The sequence below is a fragment of the Podarcis gaigeae genome (genome assembly GCF_964106915.1).
Source record: "Podarcis gaigeae genome assembly, chromosome: 6".
Taxonomy (NCBI): Eukaryota; Metazoa; Chordata; class Lepidosauria; order Squamata; family Lacertidae; genus Podarcis; species Podarcis gaigeae.
In genome coordinates, this window is record NC_139682.1 from 40,352,254 (window position 1) to 40,373,245 (window position 20,992).

At 43.3% G+C, this 20,992-nt stretch overlaps 1 protein-coding gene across 2 annotated transcripts in view; it reads left to right on the forward strand.

Annotated features, from left to right (window-relative positions):
- The first annotated feature begins 19,654 nt into the window (after window positions 1-19,654).
- SLC26A9 (solute carrier family 26 member 9) overlaps window positions 19,655-20,992 on the forward strand; it is a 59,624-nt gene continuing 58,286 nt past the window's right edge. Inside the window, exon 1 of one of the 2 annotated variants that reach the window (XM_083745475.1) lies at window positions 19,655-19,771. The gene's annotated coding sequence lies outside the window, so the exon portion shown is untranslated. The remainder of the gene's footprint in view (window positions 19,772-20,992) is intronic. The other variant, XM_083745476.1, reaches the window with a different exon arrangement.

Sequence of the window (20,992 nt, forward strand, 5' to 3'; positions counted from 1 at the left end):
TTCCTCTGGAGCAGCCTTGGCTCCCCAGATATTGTTGAACTTCAGCTTCCATCACTCCTGACCACTAGTCCTGCTAGCTAGGGATGATGGGAGTTGTAGGCCAAAAACATCTGGAGGCACAAGGTTGGGAAACACTGCCCTGGAGCATCCCCACCAATTACAGTGCTAAAAACAGATGGGGGGCATTAAGGGAGAAAGATGTTGTAAGGTTTTGCATTGTTGTTTATAGTGAGATGCTTTGCATGCTGCTTTCCATGCAGCAAGGCATTACTGGGAATCACCTGTGCTTTTTCAGTTTCTGTTTGTGCACCTGGTTTCTGTCTGTTTACCTGCAGCTGCCCTGCCTGGGACTCTGCCACTAATGACCCAACAGGGCAGCAGATCCCGATGTTGATTTTTCCTCCTCCCCACCTTGATATAGATCTTCCCTCACTCCTTTTTCCCTGTCGGGGAGTGGAGCATTATTTTGTGGTCTGCCTCAGGAGCCAAAATCTTGGGCTGGCCCTGATCCTAAGGGCCAAAAAATGGTTGCCAACATGATACAGAGCAATGCTGCTAATTGTCCCCGACTGTGTCACACAGGACCAAAAGGCAGCTATCAAAAGTGCTTCCACTCTCATGCCCTCAAACACTCTTTCCAGACTCTCCTTTCTGGCATGTATTCGTTGTCCACCCACTGCTACCATTTCTTTTCTATTAAGTCTATATCAGGCCTAGGCAAACTCCAGCCCTCCAGATGTTTTGGACTACAATTTCCATCATCCCTGACCACTGGCCTTCTAGCTAGGGATGATGGGAATTGTAGCCCCAAACATCTGGAGGGCCTGAGTTTGCCTATGCCTGGCCTACATTTTCCTCTTTCCATGTTATTGTGAGCTAGGAACTGTGATGTGATTGAGAACATCTCTGGTACCAAGACTATTCTGCCTTCCTGCAGGAACAACAAAACTGGACCAGAGAATGATGGATCTGCCAGCCACATACCCCCTGCCCCAACTGATTTCTCTCTCCCCTCCCACCTGCCAAATAAGTGGCCGGAACAAGTAATACCCTGTAAAAAATAATTTGTTTCTTTATTCTACCTATTGGTAACAGCAATAAATAAATAAATAAAAGGAGGCATTTGGCTCGTATGACACCGACACGAGCATAGCATGAGGCACCAATCATAAAGTGCAGTCACATGAAATTTACACATGCGACCAAAAACACTGCTGAGATAGAAAAGGTGCATAATATTTGCAATCCAGATCATGCTAGCTACCAAAAATGCTGGTGAGATGGAAAAGGAACATAATTTTTGCAATGCAGATCATGCTACCAAAAACACTGCTGAGATAGAAAAGAAACATAATTTTTGCAATGCAAAAAAAAAGGCCTGGGGCAACATGCCTTTTGTCAGCCTAGAAACAGGTGGTGAACTCATAGGCTAAAAATGGTTGAAAGAGGGAAGGGGGAATCCAGACAGGAATTTTTCTTTTGGCCTCTTGCTACCTGTAGTTTCCATGTTAGCTTTTCCAACTAAGCTGTCTGCCAGACCACTTCATACCACTTATCCATGGTCAACAGTTGCAATGTTTTCCATGTTCTGGCTATGGTCAATAAATGGGTTACAAGACCTTTATTTCTAATTCTTGGTGAGTCCTGACTGTACAAATTAAGCAATACCAGTCCTGGGGACATAGGAATTGTCTGCCTTGTAATCAAAGATATCTCTGCGAAGACACTTGACGAGAATTTTTCTATTTTTGAACACACCCACCACATATGTCTGTATGTCCCAACAGTGGGACACCCTCTCCAACACATAAGGGAGCTTTTGGGTTTTATACAGGCTAGATGTCTAGGTGTTAAATACCAGCCATGTGCGATTTTGAGGGCTCTTTCTCTTGTCATTGCCGCATCACTCCCACTTGCTCCAGGGTTGCAGTGGACAGGCGCAGAGTGTGCAGTGGCCAGCACTGGAGTGATGCTGTTCTTAATATCTGTCACTCTCCTCACAACTGATCCCACCAGCATCTCCATCACAGTTAGCTTGGTGAAGAGGGTAATGACTGTGAAGCATAGAGAAGCCTTATCAGCTGTAGGCAGCAATCAGTGCATCAAAGAGCTGCTTGAAGGACAGTCACAATCCCACTCAGTGTTCCCTATACATACTCTGACAGTCACAGGACATCTCTCCCTGGATTTCTTGGAAGAAAACCAAAAATGTTTCTCCACAGCAGTCCTTGGCTGCCCTGTCCTAAGATGCAGCGCATGTCAATTGCCTATGACTGGTGGGCTTGGTTGTCAAAGCCAGTTTGCCTTGGAGAACCCATGTCTTCCCACAAGTGCATGGAAGGCTTGATCCTTTGAGTGATCCTTGGACTGGCTAATGTGAGACCCAGAGGCCAGCAGCAGACTTGTCTTTCTGGCTGGGACTCCACAAATACTCCACAAAACTCTGCTACTGCTTGTTTAGGATTTGAACGCAAATAGAATGTTTTTCTTTATTTTTCTCCCATAACAAAAAAGAAAAGAAGAAAAGGAGGGGGGGTGATGAATTGCGATAGTTTGGATTTTATGTGGAAAGAAAACATTCGAAATTGAAGGGAAGAAGAAGGGAACCGTCATCTCAAAAGAATGAAAAAGGCAAACAGAACAGACACACCTGGAATGGTTCCATTAATGTGTAAGGGGCTTATAAAGGATTAACATGTGTTTGCCAGATGCCTCACTAATTTGTTAATCCACTTACAGTTTTTTTTACACGGACTCCTACACCTTACATGTTTCACCATCCTGACTTCCATAGGGCTCTGATGCTCACAAACTTTCACAGGAAGTGCTCCGTTCTCTCTGATGCTGGGGAAAGTTTTGCATTTTGCAATCCTATCCACAAAGTAGACGTTGCCTCTTTATAACCAAGGTTTTTAACTGTTTTGATGGATGTTACAGAAGGGCATAACCATGTTCATGAAACTAAACTTCAAACCTCTTAAATCCTGTCAAAACAATTTGTAAATGGAACTTTTAGGGTAGTATGAAGGCCTAGAATAATCCCACTCTAATGTTTAAAGTTCTTCAAACTGTATTACCTTGTGGACCTTTTGGTGGTAAGACATCTTATAAATAAATCAATATTACCGAAATGCAGCTTTAGAGGAGGGAGACTCCTCCCCCTTGGCTCCATAAAAGTCCAATGCTAAGACTCTACAGTCATGATTAAAGGATTCAAGTTCTTATGATCCCAAATTGCATGCAATAAATGGAAGTCTGCTCTCCACCTAGCTAGCTGGAGATCAAACACACATTTTGCTCCCCTTCCATAGAGTATCGGGATAGCTAGCCATACAGAAAACACCAATGGACACAAGAAAATCTTTGGCGATCGCTCGTAGTTGTGTAATATTGTCTTCCATGAAAATGGTCTTAACAGTGAGTCTGTGAGTGACTGTGGAGGCCAATTCTGGATCCGCAAGTCCTTCCACAGCGGGGACGTAGGTTTCCGGGCAGGAGTTGATAACGGTGAGGGTTTGCCAAAAGTGCCTTCCTCTTAGCACGTTTCTCCTTTTGCCCTGAGTTTGTGCTTCTTCAAAGTCCACGGCACCTTTGGTAAAGTCTGTTCTCCAACTGAAGCGCTTGCAGGCCAGTGTTTCCCAGTTATCAGTGATTATACTACATTTTTAAAGATTTGCCTTGAGAGCATCTTTTGTTGTCCACTGGTATTTCGCTTTCCATTCTTAACTTGGGAATAGAGTAGTTGCTTTGGAAGACAATAATCAGGAATCCGAACAACATGACCAGTCCAACAAAATTGATGTTGAAGAATCATTGCTTTGACACTGGTGATCTTTGCTTCTTCTCGTACCCTGACATTAGTTCATCTATCTTCCCAAGTGATGTGAAATTTTTTTCAGAGACACTGTTGATGGAATCTTTCGAGGAGTTGGGGAAAATATTATTTAGTTCAGTGCCTTGTGGATAAGGAGCTCTGGTGAGGACATCCCATTCTGCCCATTGAATGTAGGTGCTTACATTCAGCTGACTTTATTATCAGGATCCCTCCCTTGTTTATTTTTCTGTGTTCTCCCAGTGCAACTACCATCACAAAGCATAATTCATAAGAGGATTGGTATCCTAGGGACATGCATCTCATTTCTAAAACCAAATAGAAGTATACCATGCATAACTGTGCCCTATTGAAATATTCTCCTGTTTGCAATAAATATTTATGCTTCCACTTAAGACCCATATCTGTTGGACCCACAATGGCTTTTCTAGTCAAGCACCCAGCTGGGATGATCACTCCCCTGTCACTATGCCTAAGGAGAATGGACACAGCACCTAAAGATTAATGGGAAATAAATTGGTTTTATCTCATTGGCATTAAATTACAAGAGTGTGTGGTATTCACGTTTCTGTCCTTTCTGTTTGAAGTCTGTCAAAGGACTTCCCTAGGTCAACATTTTCTATCCATTAATCAATTACAGTAGATTGCTTATTATTCCAAGTTCCTGGTTTCCTGAAGTCATGTACCTCATCTATCTCTGATAGGTGGACCCATAATATGGTAACTATGTGTAAGAACCACTCTTGTTCATTCAAACTATTTATGATCTGATCAGTGACGGACCTTGGAGTCTCAAATATCAGCAGCGTCTCCCTTCCTCTTGCGCTTCATTCTAAATCATAGTTGTGGTGTTACCTGTGGCACCACTGTGGCTTGGCACCCAGTGCAATTGAAATGGTCACATACCCTTAAATTTACCTCTGATCTGATTATCTGGATGATTCCTAGGCCACTCTGGTTGTTGCTGTTTTTTAAAGGACATACACTGTGCTTTTTTCAGCCAGAGCACAGTTTGGGCACCTCTCAGGTGGGCACCACTGCAGGTCAAAACTCCCCGCACCTGCTTCTTGCCTTTATGTACTTCTGAGAAGCCAAAAACAAACATTTCAACTCAAAACATCCTGTGCAAGTCTATACTTTTTTTTAGATCTATGACTTCACCTAGCTCCTGGCGGTTCCTAGCTGCTATTGGTCAAGTTACGGGAGAGGGCCAATTTGTATTTCCCATTCTTCAATCCATGTCTCATATAGCAGCAGCGGGTTTAAACTTTCCAGCCAGACCTCTACCATTGCACATGTGTGCATTTGCGCGAGAGCCTTTCTGAGCTGCCCATGCCATCTGCCTGAATCTAAGAGAATGAGGGAGGTGGGGGCACATTTATTTGACCTGCATGAGAACAGGGGCGACCCCCAAACCAACTAGGAGACAGCTTGCCAAGGTTTTTACCACCTCCATGTTCAGGGCTGTCCCAAGTTGTCTGGCGACTTATTGTAGCAACATCATGGTGAGTTCCAGCACCTATTTTTCTTGAAAACGAAACACTGGACATACACAATAATAAAACAGCATGGTGAGTAAAATGTATTTATTGAAGCCTGAATACTGTATATTGCAAAAACACTTGGGGGGTGCAAGGCATATCTGTGTTCTACACTGGACTTTAAGGCAGATTGTGATTCATTTCTAGCCCTGGAATGTGTAAAGAACTAGATTGCACTAACACCACTAATTTACACATTGTTTTCATTTTTGTTTTAAATCAGCATGTAAAAAGGATTACAGGGATGTGGCTGCTCCTCTGGCCAAGCTTGGGATTTGCTGAAGTCAGCAGTACCTGCTAGCCTCAAGTGCACCTTTGACTTTTACATAAATACCTCCCCCGCCAATGAAATCTTGTTTTAGCCTCCATGGGTCAAGGGCAAGTAGGGTTATTGCTTTTTAATTGCATGAGAGTAGCATTTAGCAGGGGTGTGCATTGGCTCTGGGCACTTTCCAAATTATTAGACAAATGTTGGTGATTCATGTGGGGCTATAACATGCTGGAGTCAAACTGAGCTCTTAAAAAGTTCTTTTTAAGGACTTCCTAAAGTCCCAAATCACTCTGCTACACTCTTAATGTGATCTATATAATATATATAGTAATCATCTCATCTCAATCTCATTTTATTTTTTAAAAAAGCTAAATCAAGTTGATTAGGAAAATACCTTGAGCTTGAGAGGTGAGGAGGTGGAGAGACTGGGGGTGGGGATCTTTCATTTTGAATGACAGGTCTAGATTTTAATCACAGTTGAATTATTTTCCCAAGATCCTCCAATAACAGCGATTTGGGGGAGGGATGCTGAAGTAAATATTAAAAACTATGCTTGTTGTTTTTAAAATGATCTAAGCTTCCCCCACCCTACCTCTTCCCCTATGCAGAGAGGGAGAAAAATCTGCCTCTGCCAGGGCGAAGATGCTGTATCTCCCCAAAAAACTGTGGGAGAGGAACAGAAGACCAATTCCTGCCAGTGACCCTGCAAATTTCATCTGTTTTTAGATTGTCCAGCATTGTGAATGGGGAATTCCTTGTGCAGGGCTTTGGCTGAAGTTAGGTGACTCTCATGTCATGCTTAATTGTTAGCAAATTTTGTTCGGTCTCAAATAGCAAGTAGAATTGGAAAGAGGCAAAGTGACTCCAAAACAGATTGGGATACTTCGCAGATACAGATACAAGACATGTCTTGTGGCCAGTGCATAACTCTAGTATTTAGCCTATATGGCAGGCTTCCTCACACTTGGCCCTTCAGATGTTTTGAAACTATAATTCCCATCATCCCTGACCACTGGTCCTGCTAGCCAGGGATCATGGGAGTTGTAGGCCAAAAACATCTGGAGGGCCGAGTTTGAGGAAGCCTGCTACATGGGATACTGGAGGGGATAGATGAGTAGATTGTAGTACTTTTCCTACATTGTATTTTCATGCGTCTTGGCATGTCAGGGGCTTGCTTGTTCAATACACAAGACTGTGACAGGACAGAGTCTGTTGTTAGTCCCTGTGTTCATTGCTTATGTGGATATGTAGCACCCTGCTTGTGGTTAACGCTTAGCTGGAATGAAATATTCAATGCAGCAATAGAGAAATTAAAATAGTAATTTATTTGTCAGACAAATAAATGAGAGGCACAGTGGTATATGGTTACCAAGCTCTGGCCTGGCCTCCTGCCATTCTGGCCAGCACTTATATTTCCTTAATCCAGCCCCCTTGCTCCTCCTGTGGCTGCCTCTGTCCAATCAGCCTGGTTGAAATTCCTATTGGCTGTTTGCTAGAACCAATCACAAAAGATACACCCATTTCCTTTTGCCCTTTTTATGGGAAACAAAAAGCTATATATTCTTCTATCTATAAATGACAAATAAGTAGTAATATATCTTACATGTGTCTCAACAAGGAATCTTAATTACCAGCTCACCTCTTGCCCTCCTTGCCCTATTGCCTTCCAAAACAGATGGTTAATCTTAAATTTTTATCTTAAACAGATGTCAAGGATCTTGAGTTCACATCAACATTGAAATATCTCCTTCATTTGGAGGTCTTTAAACAAAGGCCTGATAACCATATGTGTGCTCTAATGATGGCAGGGGGGCTGGGCTGGTGGCTGACTTAATTTCAGGATAGTTACAACTCTTACAACTATATGAAATCAGAATCTAGCATTTCTTAAATCCTTTGCATAATTACATTTAAGCCAATATATTTAATACATTATCATAAATAACCTTTTAGAATAATAAACCTTCTCAAAGTAAAAAAGGAAGGAACAGTTTCCAGCCTCAAAATAAGATAGGAGGAAACCTATCTTCTCCAGCCAAGCCAGTTGCCTTTTTCACTGCTCTTGACCTTTTAACCTTAGGAAAATATGGCTCAAGTTTAATGGGAGGCACATGGTGTTATTTTACTATTTACCCACTCTTAATTTATGTTTTCTCAGCCTTTTTTATATTCTGTAACATGCAAGGTCAGTGTCCTTGGACTCAGCCTGTAATTCCCTTTTTACGACTTTGAGAATTGTTTTCTGCTATAAATTTGGGGGCCCCCTTGTCCAGGAGAATAAACATCTTGCCAAGGTTCTTTAGGCAGCTGGTCTTCTGCCTGGCATGAAACATTTGAAAATCTTTAAGCTCTTTTTAAGATACAGGCCCTGATCGAAATATAAGCTTTGATAAAAATGCAGGCTTATGATTAGATGCCTCAGATATACACCAGAATTATGAGATGAGACACAAGACTGTTGGGTAACATAGGACAGAATATATTATCTGAAATACAGCAAAAGCCACAACACAAAGATGGGTGGGGATTTGATTCTAAACTTGGGAACCACATGGCAATTCAAACTTGCTTTGCTAGCCCAGCTCCTTTCCAGGTAGCAGCACTTGCTTAGGTGCCTTTCTGAATCATCCCATGGTCCTGAATGGCAATATGTAGGAATTCCCCTCCACCTTAAAGGTGCCTACAAGGGCTCACCAAATCTTGCCTTTCCTCACCTAGCCCTGAAGGCTGTGACAAACTTAATTCACCCAGCACTAAATATAGGGTAGCCATGTGCCCTACTTTACAGAGGACAGTCCTCTATTTGCCAAGTCCAAATCCAGTTTAAAGGTAAATAAACCTAATAACCTGCTTTCCTTGCCCTTGACTATGATTCTCATCAACCCCAGCCAGCATAGCCAAAAGTCAGGGACGCCGGCTTGTAGTCTGAGACGACTGTAAGACACCACATCATGTTGAGGGAATGCAATGCCCTTTGGACAAAGCATTCACAAGAAAATCAGAACTGCCATTTTTCACAGCTGGGCCCACATTTTTGGTGTAAATTGTGTTTTTCCATAAGTATTTGAAATCAAGGGAATATGTACTCTTGTGCAAACACGCACTAAAGGAATTACTAAAAAAAAAAAGCAGAGTGAAGATTAATAAAATCTGCCTTTTCAAATGGTCACTTTAGAACATCTGACTATATAACACAGTAGTTTAAATGGTGCAAGTCGCTCTTCATGAGCATTCCTGGGGGAGAAAATCAAAATCCCTCTATCTCTAGTTTGCCATCACATTGGAGCATTGTGTTGGGGGAGGTGAGCTGACTACAAAGGAATTAAGGGCCACCATGCTTCTCAGATCTCCTTGTAATGTGAGATTCATTATTGGCCTCCTTGCCCTTGTGCAACATACAGGGAAGACTTCGTGTTGATGTATACAAATAGTAATGTGTGAGAAAGGGATTTGCGTGAGAAACCATTCGTACCAGCTTCATATATGCTTCCTGACTTCTGCAGTATAAAATCCCTTTGCCTGAAACCTGCCTTATCTTATCATGAGCACATTTTTATCTGTAGCCTGCACAGAAGCTGGCTAATCATGGTGTGTAAAAATGACATCATAAAGCATCTCTTAGAGCCATATAATTATGCATTTCCTGAAATATTCAAGAACCAAAATAGCATAAGGCAGATTGCTTTCATAAACTCTGCATTTCTGACTTGTAAAAAAAGCTCAATAATTTCAATCTTAAAAAAAGGTCAACAACTTTGGTCGGCCCTCATGCATGTTCACTCTTTGAAAAAAGTTTGGACACCACTGCCCTAGACTAAAACTGAAGGTCCCCTTCATTTTAACCCAGGTCAGGACCATGATGTGTGAGTCTCTGAGGAGGGAAGGAAAGCCCTTTGCTTCCCATTGTGGTCTCAATACAAATTAAACTGTCATTCACCTATGTTCTGGGGAAAACTACTGCTAAGTTAACATGGTTATTATGAGCAATTCATTAGGAGTAGATTCAATAGGATTACAGTGGTACCTCGGGTTAAGAACTTAATTCGTTCTGGAGGTCCATTCTTAACCTGAAACTGTTCTTAACCTGAGTTTGGTACTATTTCTGGGTTAGCGGAGTCTGTAACCTGAAGCGTCTGTAACCTGAAGCGTCTAACCCAAGGTACCACTGTAAAGTGATCTGTCAATTAACCAATGCACTAAATTCTGAAGGTGAGATCCGTTCTTGGCCTCCTTGTCCTTGTACAACATAAAGGGTGGCACTGTGGTTTAACCACTGAACCTTTTGGGCTTGCCACTCAGAAGGTTGGTGGTTCGAATCCCCCCATGATGGGGTGAGCTCTTGTTGCTCTGTCCAAGCTCCTGCCAACCTAGCAGTTCAAAAGCATACCAGTGCAAGTAGATAGATAGGTACTGTTGTGGCGGGAAGGTAAACAGTGTTTCCGTGTGTTCTGGTTTCTGTCACAGTGTTCCGTTGTGCCAGAAGCAGTTTAGTCATGCTGGCCACATGACTCAGAAAGCTGTCTGCAGACAAACGCCGGCTCCCTCATCATGAAAGCAAGATGAGCGCTACACACCATAGTCACCTTTGACTGGAGTTAACTGTCCAGGGGTCCTTTACCTTTTTACCTTAAAGGTAAAGGGGCCCCTGACCATTAGGTCCAGTCGTTGCAAACTCTGGGGTTGCGGCGCTCATCTCGCTTTACTGGCCGAGGGAGCCGGCGTACAGCTTCCAGGTCATGTGGCCAGCATGACTAAGCCGCTTCTGACAAACCAGAGCAGCGCACGGAAACGCCATTTACCTTCCCGCTGGAGTGGTACCTTTTTATCTACTTGCACTTTGACATGCTTTCGAACTGCTAGGTGGGCAGGAGCAGGAGCTCACCCCATTGCAGGGATTCGAACTGCCGACCTTCTGATCTGCAAGTCCTAGGCACTGAGTTTTAACCCACAGCGCCACCCGCGTCCCGTCCTTTTTTACCTTACCTTGCACCAAATTCTGCACCGGTGTCCAAACTTTCTTCAGAAGCTGCCCTATGTATAACACATTGCAGTAATTTCTGAGGGTATTTGTTCAGACGCTCTCCTAAGGCGTATGGCAAGCTACACCACATACTCTTCTACACAACAATCAAAAGGGCAAAAGCCATTCTCTCTTTAGAATCCAGCCTCCCTAATGACACGCCTGTAGCTATTCTCCTGATTCACCTGAGATTTATTTGTAACATATACATTTGACCTTTGTGCTAAGACATGGCAGCTCAGCTATAGCCTTCATAAAACTTTCCTAATGTTATAAAGAAGGGGTAGGGAACCAGATTTTGGGCTGGATCCAAAAGTCTCCCTCTGCAGTTACAGCAAACTGTAAATGGAACTCATTGACAAGCGACAGTGAGCTCCACTGACTGTACCAGGGAGTTCCCAATGAGCTCCACTTGCGATTGAGCAATTAAGGGCTCACTTTAAACTCTAAATTGCTCTTTTGTCCACATTTGATGTCACATATGACCTCAGATGTGTGGGCAGGTGGCAATGGGTTGGGGAACACAGCCCAGGAAAACCAAAACGGTACCTTGTTCGGGGCCTGATTAGGCCTATGGGCTAGATTAAGTTTCCCACCCCTGTCGTAATGCAAGTAGAAACACAAGCGAAACTTCCAAATCTGTATTTCTTCCTTTGGTTCTTTAAACTTCCTGGCTTGTTTTTTTCCAGTTCTCCTCCCAAACCCTTCTCTTTCCCTCCCCACTCCCTCCTTCTCTCTCTAATTTCGGTTCCTCATTCCTGCATGGATAAAGCTCCCCCTTCCTGCGCCAGCTCAGAAAGCATATGGCATTTGAGTGAACACAAGGGGATTTATCTGGGCTAAAAATATAACATGAGGCCACTTGGTGGCTGAAACTTTGACAATGCTGAGTTTGCGTAGGAAAAAAATGCAGTAGTTTCTCTCTTGAGGAGCATCTTAATCCCGCAAATACTCATTTGACACTCACTTGACGAACTCTTAGGTATTAACTCCACTAATTCATTTGGGGAAACAGACAAACAAAAACAAAAACACAAAGTAGCAACAAACATTTCCAAGGAAAGAAGTAGGGCTGCCAACTTTTCACCTAGCCTGTATCTGTATCCTTTACAGGTGCTTCAACAGGCAGCACTTAGTAGGCGACTGCATGTCTCTCCATGCCATGAAATAGGCTATATTCTACCTGCTGTTAAGGCACAGCTACAGGAAGCAGTTAAAAAGTTGGCAACCTTAAACCTTGTTTGACAAACCACTGGAACTGCAACAACAACACACACACAAACCAGAAAACTTACTGCTCCTGTGCCTATAAAAGCAATGCAGTAGAAACTTAACAGGTGAAGCTTTTCTTGGCATTGATTTAAATACGTCAGGAACAGCAACAACTTTTAAATCTCTGCTTTTTCTTTCATTGGATCAAAGCCAGTGAACCTGAACTGAAACTGGTTGCTCTCATTGTGAAAGTAAACTGATAAATATTTATATATCCCTTTCCTCAAGTGTTCAGCATGCAACCCTAAGAACTAGGAAGCTACCCCCAATGGTCTGAATAGCCCATGCTCAGGACTGGGCTGCAAGTCTCTGGCGGCTGTGGTGTCTGGGCAGGGGGACAGTGGCGCCATCCTGCCACCAGTGCTACACTTGCCAGGGGAGGGTGGTGTGAGACAGTAGTGTGTACCTGTGGGAGGCCACTATGGCCAACCCAGAACTCCCACAATCTCACCACTCTCTGCCCTACTCCATCCCCATCTCAGCAAATGCACCACCACCACTGCCAGGAGAGCACAGCTGTTGGTCCAAGAGCACATTTTGGCCCTTGATCCCAAAGACCACTTCAGATCACACAAGCTGCCATCTGGAGCTCTCCAAGGTTCAGTTCAATGGGCTCAGGGCAATCAATTCGTCCTAAATTTTTGTCCAGTCAAGAGCAATCAATCTGGTAATATTAAGTGCCTGGAAATAAGCCTTCTGTTATCATGGTGTTATCATGGCAAGAGATAAAACAGTTATATTGTACGCCCATGTAGGGAACACTGTGGGTCCAGATCAGGCTAACCCCATTTCCTCTTTCTCATGTTTTTTTTGTTCCCAGATCTAGAAATAAGTATCTCTGTACATTGCTTTAAAATCACCACTTCATTCTTTTCTTCGCGGAGGGATGAATTCCTGTCCTGAGGGAAATAAACACAGCTCTGCCCTTCTCCTGGGAGTGGGAGCCAGAAGAAAGGAGCTAAATGTAGGGTTGCCATTTTTCAAAACTGGCTCAAGGCTGGCCCTGCCATTAGGCAGAAGCTGGGAGGTGGGGCGCAGTGTCAAGGCGGGGAGGAGGGGTGCCATCTTGTCTTTTGCCTCAGGTGGAAAAAAAAAGTCTTAGCCCAGCCTTGTCTATTAGCATAGCAGCTTGACAACACAGCAATTTAATATGTGAAGCTTTTCCCATGATTTCTTGACAGGTCAAAACAAGCTTCATTTTTGTGTGGTGTCTTGGGCTGCTAACAAAAACAAGGTTTTTGGGTTAAGGGGTGAAGCTTAGTTTTATGACATAATATACGATGTTGAAAGGGGCTTGCCATGTTGCAGAGGGGAGAAAGGCTAGTCTGTTCACTGCATTTTAAACAGAAAAGAGCTGTATTTAGGCATTTCATACACACATATACACAATTACAGTGCTGTGAGGGGGAAGAGCAAGGCCACATTTCTTGGACTTGTCTCCTGTGTACACACAATATATTCAAAGCACCTTGCTTTCACCTCAATAATCCTGGGAACTGGGGTTTACCCCTCACAGGGATGCAACTCCCAACACCTTTAACAAGCTACACTTCCCAAGATTCTTGTGGGGTGGGGTGTTCTTTAAGTGTGCCTTAAATGTATGGTGTGTCCTCAGTTTTACGAACCTCTTACGTGCTGAAGAGGAACTTCTGCAGTAGGGAGACTTCTAAATAGCACAGGTAAATAGACTTCTAAATAGTCCATGTAATCCCAGCACATTTTTACAGTGAGAATTGGTTTGCAGTTCAAATGCTGTCTGGTCTTTGAGTGTGCAGTGGTACCTCGGGTTAAGTACTTAATTCGTTCTGGAGGTCCATTCTTAACCTGAAACTGTTCTTAACTTGAAGCACCACTTTAGCTAATGGGGTCTCCTGCTGCTGCCGCGCCGCTGGAGCACAATTCCTGTTCTCATCCTGAAGCAAAGTTCTTAACCCAAGGTACTATTTCTGGGTTAGCGGAGTCTGTAACCTGAAGCATATGTAACCCGAGGTACCACTGTAATGATTGATTGATTGATTGATTGATTGAAGTCTGAGTGATGAGAAAGTACAATTTCCTTATGCTAAGACAAATGCTTGAAATGAATTCTAGGTAAATGCATCTATTGCCCCAACAAGACAATTGTTTGCAAATGCCATATTAAAGAGAAAGAGCAAAAGTGTGCTGTAATACGGGAGATACCAGAAGAGAGAAAAGAAATCAGGTGGACATCACCTCCAAACATACCTCTGGACTGGGCTACCCCCCTCTTTTCCCTTTCTCCTGTGCCCCAACCTGGCAAAGCCATTCTACCACCAACTGCCCTGTGAGAAGGATCCTAATGACTTTTTATATTATTATATTGTTGTGGTTTGTGAAACATTTACAAAAATGCTTCCCTTCTCCTCCTCACAGCCGCACAAGAGGAGGAGGTGGGAAGCTAGAGTGGGTAAGTCGCAGGGGGAGTTTAGTCTCAATCCCATCATGATTGTTAAGCCACAGTATATCGTAATGTGGCTAAAATACCTCTAACTAGACTATGGAAGGACCCTGAGGGGACGGCTAATTAGAATCTGAACTACATGGTTATAAATGCTCGTTTTATTTTTGTTTATACTTTTAAAATGTGTTATTCTTTTCTATGAAAAACAGTGCTTTATTGTCAAGTAAATTTGTTTCACCTCAGGGCAGCAGAAACAAACCCCACTTTATTCTGTGTAGTCATGATGGTGCTATAATGTAAGCGTGTTAATAATAATAATAATTTATTGTTTCTACCCTGCCCATCTGGGTGGGTTTCCCCAGCTGGGCAGCTCCCAACAGAATATTAAAAACATGATAAAACATTGAACACTAAAAACTTCTGTAAGCAGGGCTGCCTTCAGATGTCTTCTAAAAGTCAGATACTGTAGTTGTTTATTTCCTTGACATCTGATGGGAGGGCATTCCACAGGGCAGGTGCCACTTCCGAGAAGGCCCTCTGCCTGGTTCTCTGTAACTTGGCTTCTCGCAGTGAGGGTACTGCCAGAAGGCCCTCAGTGCTGGACCTCAGTGTCCGGGTTGAATGATGGGGGTGGAGACGCTCCTTCAGGTGTACTGGGCTGAGGCTGTTTAGGGCTTTAAAGGTCAGCACCAACACTTTGAATTGTGCTCAAAAATGTACTGGAACACATGCTTCAGAGGTTGTTGACTGTGTGAGGAACAGCAGCTATGCTAGCTTCCCAGCAGGTGGGTCCCTGTAGCTTACGAAGGGGGGGGGAAGAGTCTGGAGCTTTTGGTACATTTGCTGGGCAAACTGATAATAATGGACTTGAGGATTTACTCCTCGATCTCAGCCATTGCACTCGGTGATGCTGGGAAGACTATCAAAAGCCATCATCTCTGCTAGAATGTAGGGTGTTAGGCCTGATGGTGTCTTGTCAGTGGCGTAGCGTGGGGGGTGCAGGGGGGGCCGGCCGCACCGGGCGCAACATCTGGGGGTTAGGGTAAGGGGGCGCAAATCCACGGGTTAGGGAGCGCAAATCCACGGGTTGGGGGGCGCAAATTACTTGCCTTGCCCCGGGTGCTGACAACCCACGCTACGCCACTGTGTCTTGTTACAGGTACAGAACCCCCTGCAAGTTTCCTGTTTCTGAGGACTCTGGAGTTTCATATCAAGCTAACCTTTTAACATCAAGTGATAGAGATAATTAATTATATTTACAGGAGAACAATTGAACACTATTTCCTCTTATCTCCTAGAAACAATCGGTTACACTTCTGCTTTAAACTGAAAAGCCAAACAAGTATTGTGTGTTATGTGGCTATCTTTTCCCTTCGGCTACTGTGATAACTTCCTTGTATTAATGATTCTTAATGATGAAAAATTACTGACACTTTCTGACCACCTCGGTTGGAATAAACAATATATCAAAATTGTTTTCCCAAGGCAAGAAAGTGAATTCCTGGGAACTTGTCAATGGCTGCTTCTTCCTTCCTCAACCTTCTATTTTTAGATTGTAACCTCCACCCCAATATTTCTACTCTCACTGCCTCCTTTATTCCTCACCTGACTTCCACCTCTTCTGCTGCTTCACAATGACTGAGTATCAAAATCAAGAAGAATATTCTTCTGCATACTTCCAGGCTCCTCCTGGTACCTATAGCTAATGCTACCTTGGTCGTAGCAACTTCAGAGGTAAAAAAGATATATATTTCCATATCAGCTTGTGATTTTCTTTTTTTAAAAAAAAAGTTCTCAGGAAAATTCTACAGCATTTTGGTGGAAATTTCTGCTACTATACACATTTTTATACACAGTTTCACATAATGTACACCTTTTTACAATGCTATTTCCCTAAATATAATGCATTTTAATATTATTTTCACTTATATATGCATTTATATGCACACTTGTTGTTGTTGTTGTTTAGTCATTTAGTCGTGTCCGACTCTTCGTGACCCCATGGTCCAGAGCATGCCAGGCACTCCTGTCTTCCACTGCCTCCCACAGTTTGGTCAAACTCATGCTGGTAGCTTTGAGAACAGTATCCAACCATCTCGTCCTCTGTCATCCCCATCTCCTTGTGCCCTTCATCTTTCCCAACATCAGGATCTTTTCCAGGGAGTCTTCTCTTCTCATGAGGTGGCCAAAGTATTGGAGCCTCAGCTTTAGGATCTGTCCTTCCAGTGAGCACTCAGGGCTGATTTCCTTAAGAATGGATAGGTTTGATCTTCTTACAGTCCATGGGACTCTCAAGAGTCTCCTCCAGCACCATAATTCAAAAGCACCACACACTTAAATGCACACTTAAATATATACAATTTGTGCGCCTTACTTGGCCGGAGAGCTCCATTGCAAAATCCAGGTAAGTGGGAATTCTGAAGGATGGCTATGCTTTTGTTCACACATTGTTACAGAAACTGGGTAAGTTTTCCTTAAATGTGAATTGAGTTGCATTTCTCACCTGTCCTTAGGCAGCTGATTCTGTCAGAAACATAAGCCTGTCTCATGGATGGGAAATATAGTCCAGCTGTTGTTGGGCTATAACTTCCACCCTTCTTAACTGTTGTCTATGCAGGCTGGGGGGAATCCAACAGCATCCAGAGAGTTTCCCCACCTCCACTCGAAGTGGAACTTCAAAAGACTATTTGTGCCTCTGAAGACAGTTTGCAAGCTTCAGCTGGTGCAGAATTCGGCGGCTCAGGACTGCAATACCCCAAGGACCATTTCTCTCCATATGAATTGTCCCGGACCCTGAGATCATCCTCTGAGGCCCTTCTTTGCAGGCCTACTCCATGAGAGGTCTGGAGGGTGGCAACACGAGAACAGGCTTTTTCTGCAGTGGCGCCCCATTTGTGGAGTGCTCTCTCCAGGGAAGTTCGCCTGGTGCCTTCATTATATATTTTTAGGTGCCAGGCGAAAATGTTCCTCTTCAACCAGGCCTTGGGCTGATTAATAGTCTATAGCCTTTAAATGTGTCTATGGGAAAAGGTTGTGCTGAATGATCTGTCTATGAGGAGAGCAGATAGAAAACCCTTCAGTAAGATCATGATGATTGAGAGCAAATGGCATGAAGAAAGCAGCATAGGATAATGTGAGAATTTGGATAGAGGCTGTTGCAAAAATGAGCACCCACCTTCATATATTTACATGCACGTTGAAGGTAAGCAGGGCTCCTCTTGTTTTGACCCTGAGAGCATACTCTCTTGAGTCTCCTGTGCAGAAATTAATTAGAGTACTTGCTTCTCCCCACTCTCCTAATCTTTTACTTGTTTAATTCAAAAGCTGACTTGCTGCTGTGTCACATGCATTAAATTAAACTTCAGAAGCTCCGAGGAAGAGAAATAACATTGTGGCAGCCATTTCTTTTTTCTGTGCAATGTCCCTTGGAAAGGAAAAGGGACATTGTTTCTCTTCCTATTGGGTTTTTTTTTACATTTCAATTGGCAGCAAGCGACAGCGAACCTGAGCCAGCCGTGGCAGTTCAGTTCAGCTGTCTGCTTGCCTTTGCTGAATTTAAAAGAAAAAAGGCACCTTCTCTCCCCCCTGTCTGGCCCCAACTGAGTCCTTGTGCTCAGTTCCCCCACAGTCACAAGTGTTGGCAGATTCAGGGTTGGGTGCGAAAGGCACAGGCCACCTTCCAATGAAAACCCTGACATTTGCATGAAGAAAAACATGTCTCTAGGGTGACTAAAACGAATGGGAACGGCTATTGGAATGCCCTGGTTCCTTCCAAATGGCTATAGGAATGCCGTGAATTTCTGAATGATGATTAGAATGCATTACACCAAGGGTGATTGATGGCTTATGCTTTTTATGTGTGCCTAAGGTCTATCTCCAAAAGTCAAAATTTAAAAGCATTACCCTTCCAAATGGCCTGAAAAGAACTATGGTGGGCTGGTCTCAAACTAGAGGAAAACAAAAACAAAAATGGAGGGTTCCTCCCAATGTTCTTTTTATGTACATTTATAATGATTTCTTTTGGCTCACGATACTATCAGAGGAGTCATCCACAATCCTGCTTTTAGTACTGTTTGCACCTGCAAGGATTTGGGGGCTGCCACACTGTTTCATTTCCAATCAGTGCATATCCTGTAATATCCTGCTAATCCTGTAAATTTCTATACCACAAATGTTCTCGTTTGTTTTTGTTCCGTTTTTGTTGCGCCACAACCTCTCCAGACAGCAATAATGTGGCAGCATTGGGCAAACATTGTGGCACGAACTAAAGCAGAATAAATCCACCACAAATTCACTGTTATTATGGCAAAAACTTGTTGCAGATTCCCTCGCAATAAAACACCAGCCTGAAGGGTCCTGGGTGGCTTGCCTATCACCATCTATTTCAAATTTTTAAAATAAGCATTATAAAAGCATGACTTGTCACTGGACACATATTTGGCCCATCAACATTATGGTGCCGTAAAGTGATCACTATACAAGGCAGAGAGGTTTTCTCCATAAGCAGCAGAGTGGACACTCTGAAAGATTTTTCAAAATGACAGTTCTTATTCCTTAACACCTCTCACTTTGGCCATTCACAAGGACCAAAACAGACAAAGAAGAATGCATATTTAAAAGATATAAGTTGCCTTTATTTTGATGCTCAAGTGAGCTCATTAGAAGAGATGGCATCGAGTGATCTGTGTATGTGCATCACATCAAAAATTGATTACCTCCATCTCTTTTTCCTAGCTCAATGCAGAGGATGAGAATTAATTGCCACTTTTGAGGAGGTCTTCTCTTTGTTTTCTTTCCATCTCTTTCATCTCATCCTTTTTTAAACCTGGAAGTAAGAAAGGAAGTGCTCTCCCCTGAACATCCCATCTTCAAAGCCCAACTTGTGGGAGTTCAAGAGCTGGTACAATGAGTCTCATTGTCCTTTGCTGATGTGGAGAAGCCATCAAGAGGACACAAAAGCAGGCTGGAGACACTGTCCGGTCCATCATGAAACCATAGAACAGGTCAACAAAAGCAACCCTCCAAAAGTCCAAACATTGGGAGTGGAGGGGTCCCTGCTGGACACTGAATGTGATGTATTGTCTAGGAGTGGCCAGCTATGTCAAAGGGATCAAACAAACCTGATTCTAAAGAGGGGAGTGTGGGGAGGGGGAGGCATATACACATAACATACGCACAAAAAAGCTGCTTATCTCCTTTTCCTATCTCATGGGCTTTGCTACCTGCTAGCATTCGCTTCCCAGCAAGCCAATCAGACTCCAAGCTCAGCCCTGAAGTCACTTATATATATGACTCACTGGGCTCTGCTGAGCACAGAGCTCTTTCCTTGAGAGAAGCTTTCTGCCTCCTGTCACTTTCTACAGCTCACTCACCTCCCAGAATCAGTCCCTTTCTCCTCTCCTTCAGAGCGAAGGTAAGCCTTATTCCCAACACAATTGTGCTCTTTGTTCAAGGTGGGCATAGGGAGGGGGGTGAAGAGGGAGATTTTGCACTCCTGAGCTTACAAATACCACTGGGTGTGAACTTAAATATTATAAGACCTTATTTATTTATTTATTTATTTAAAAAAACACACACAACCGTTTCCTTCTTTTTACAATGCAAATTTACCCAGGAATTGCTCAGCAATGATTTAGGAAGAAAAATATGGCAAGATGCATGTGTGTGTAAGTTCAGTCTTATAGAAGCAAAGTCCTTTCTATCCAGTGAGCACCCTGGAAATTTGCCTGATGGCAGAGGAGTGTATTCCTAAATTATGATCAGTCAACTCTGCTCAGCAAAAAGCCCTGGGTTTTTATACCTAAGCATTTCAAATAACAGGTCCTTGCTTCCAAATTCTTTTACAGCTTGAGAACTGAAGAGGAGGAGAGGTCAGGAGAAAACCCCCAGAGAGGGAACAATTTGTATATCCATACACGTATTAATGAGGAAGAGGGATCCTTTCTTCATCTAAGGGTGACCGTTTGAGACTTAGAAGTTCCAAGGTCAAAGCTTTTACCTGCTGCAGATAAGCAGATATGTTGGTTTTGAGTGTGACTTTGGGCAGGCTTTTAAATGAACCTGAGCTTCTGCTTTTCCCCACATAAAAGAAAAAGAGATATTGTAGCTCTGCACTTTCTTAGGTTTGGAGAAAATGGGAGTTATCAGAAACTTGGCTGTTGTGCTAGCAGGTGCCAGACTGCAAGGGCAGAAGAGAGATTATCAGCTGGTCAGGACCCTTGGTGTCTCATTTGTTCATTTGCTCTGATCCAACAATTTAGATCCACAACTGGACCACCTTTCCGTTTGCACAAAGAGTGTTGTAATAAATGTGTGTGTGCGCGCAAGTAGTGGAGAAAGTCTAGTTTCTCTTTTTGTCTACACACACACACACACACACACACACACACACGATAGCACTGATAAACCTACAGTGCTGTTTCTGGGAAGGGGGATTCTCAGCTGCAACAACTTTCTGCTGAGTTTGTGCTTCTCTAGACTGGGGACACTGGGTTGTATCCCTTGTAATATCAACCTATAGGTCGCTGTAATCTACTTCTAATTTACCAAGGGCTTGTGCACTGATGGTGTTTCATCTTGCGGCTGCTGTTCCAGAAGGCAATTTCTGCCATTTATCTCTAGGTAGTGGCAAGCC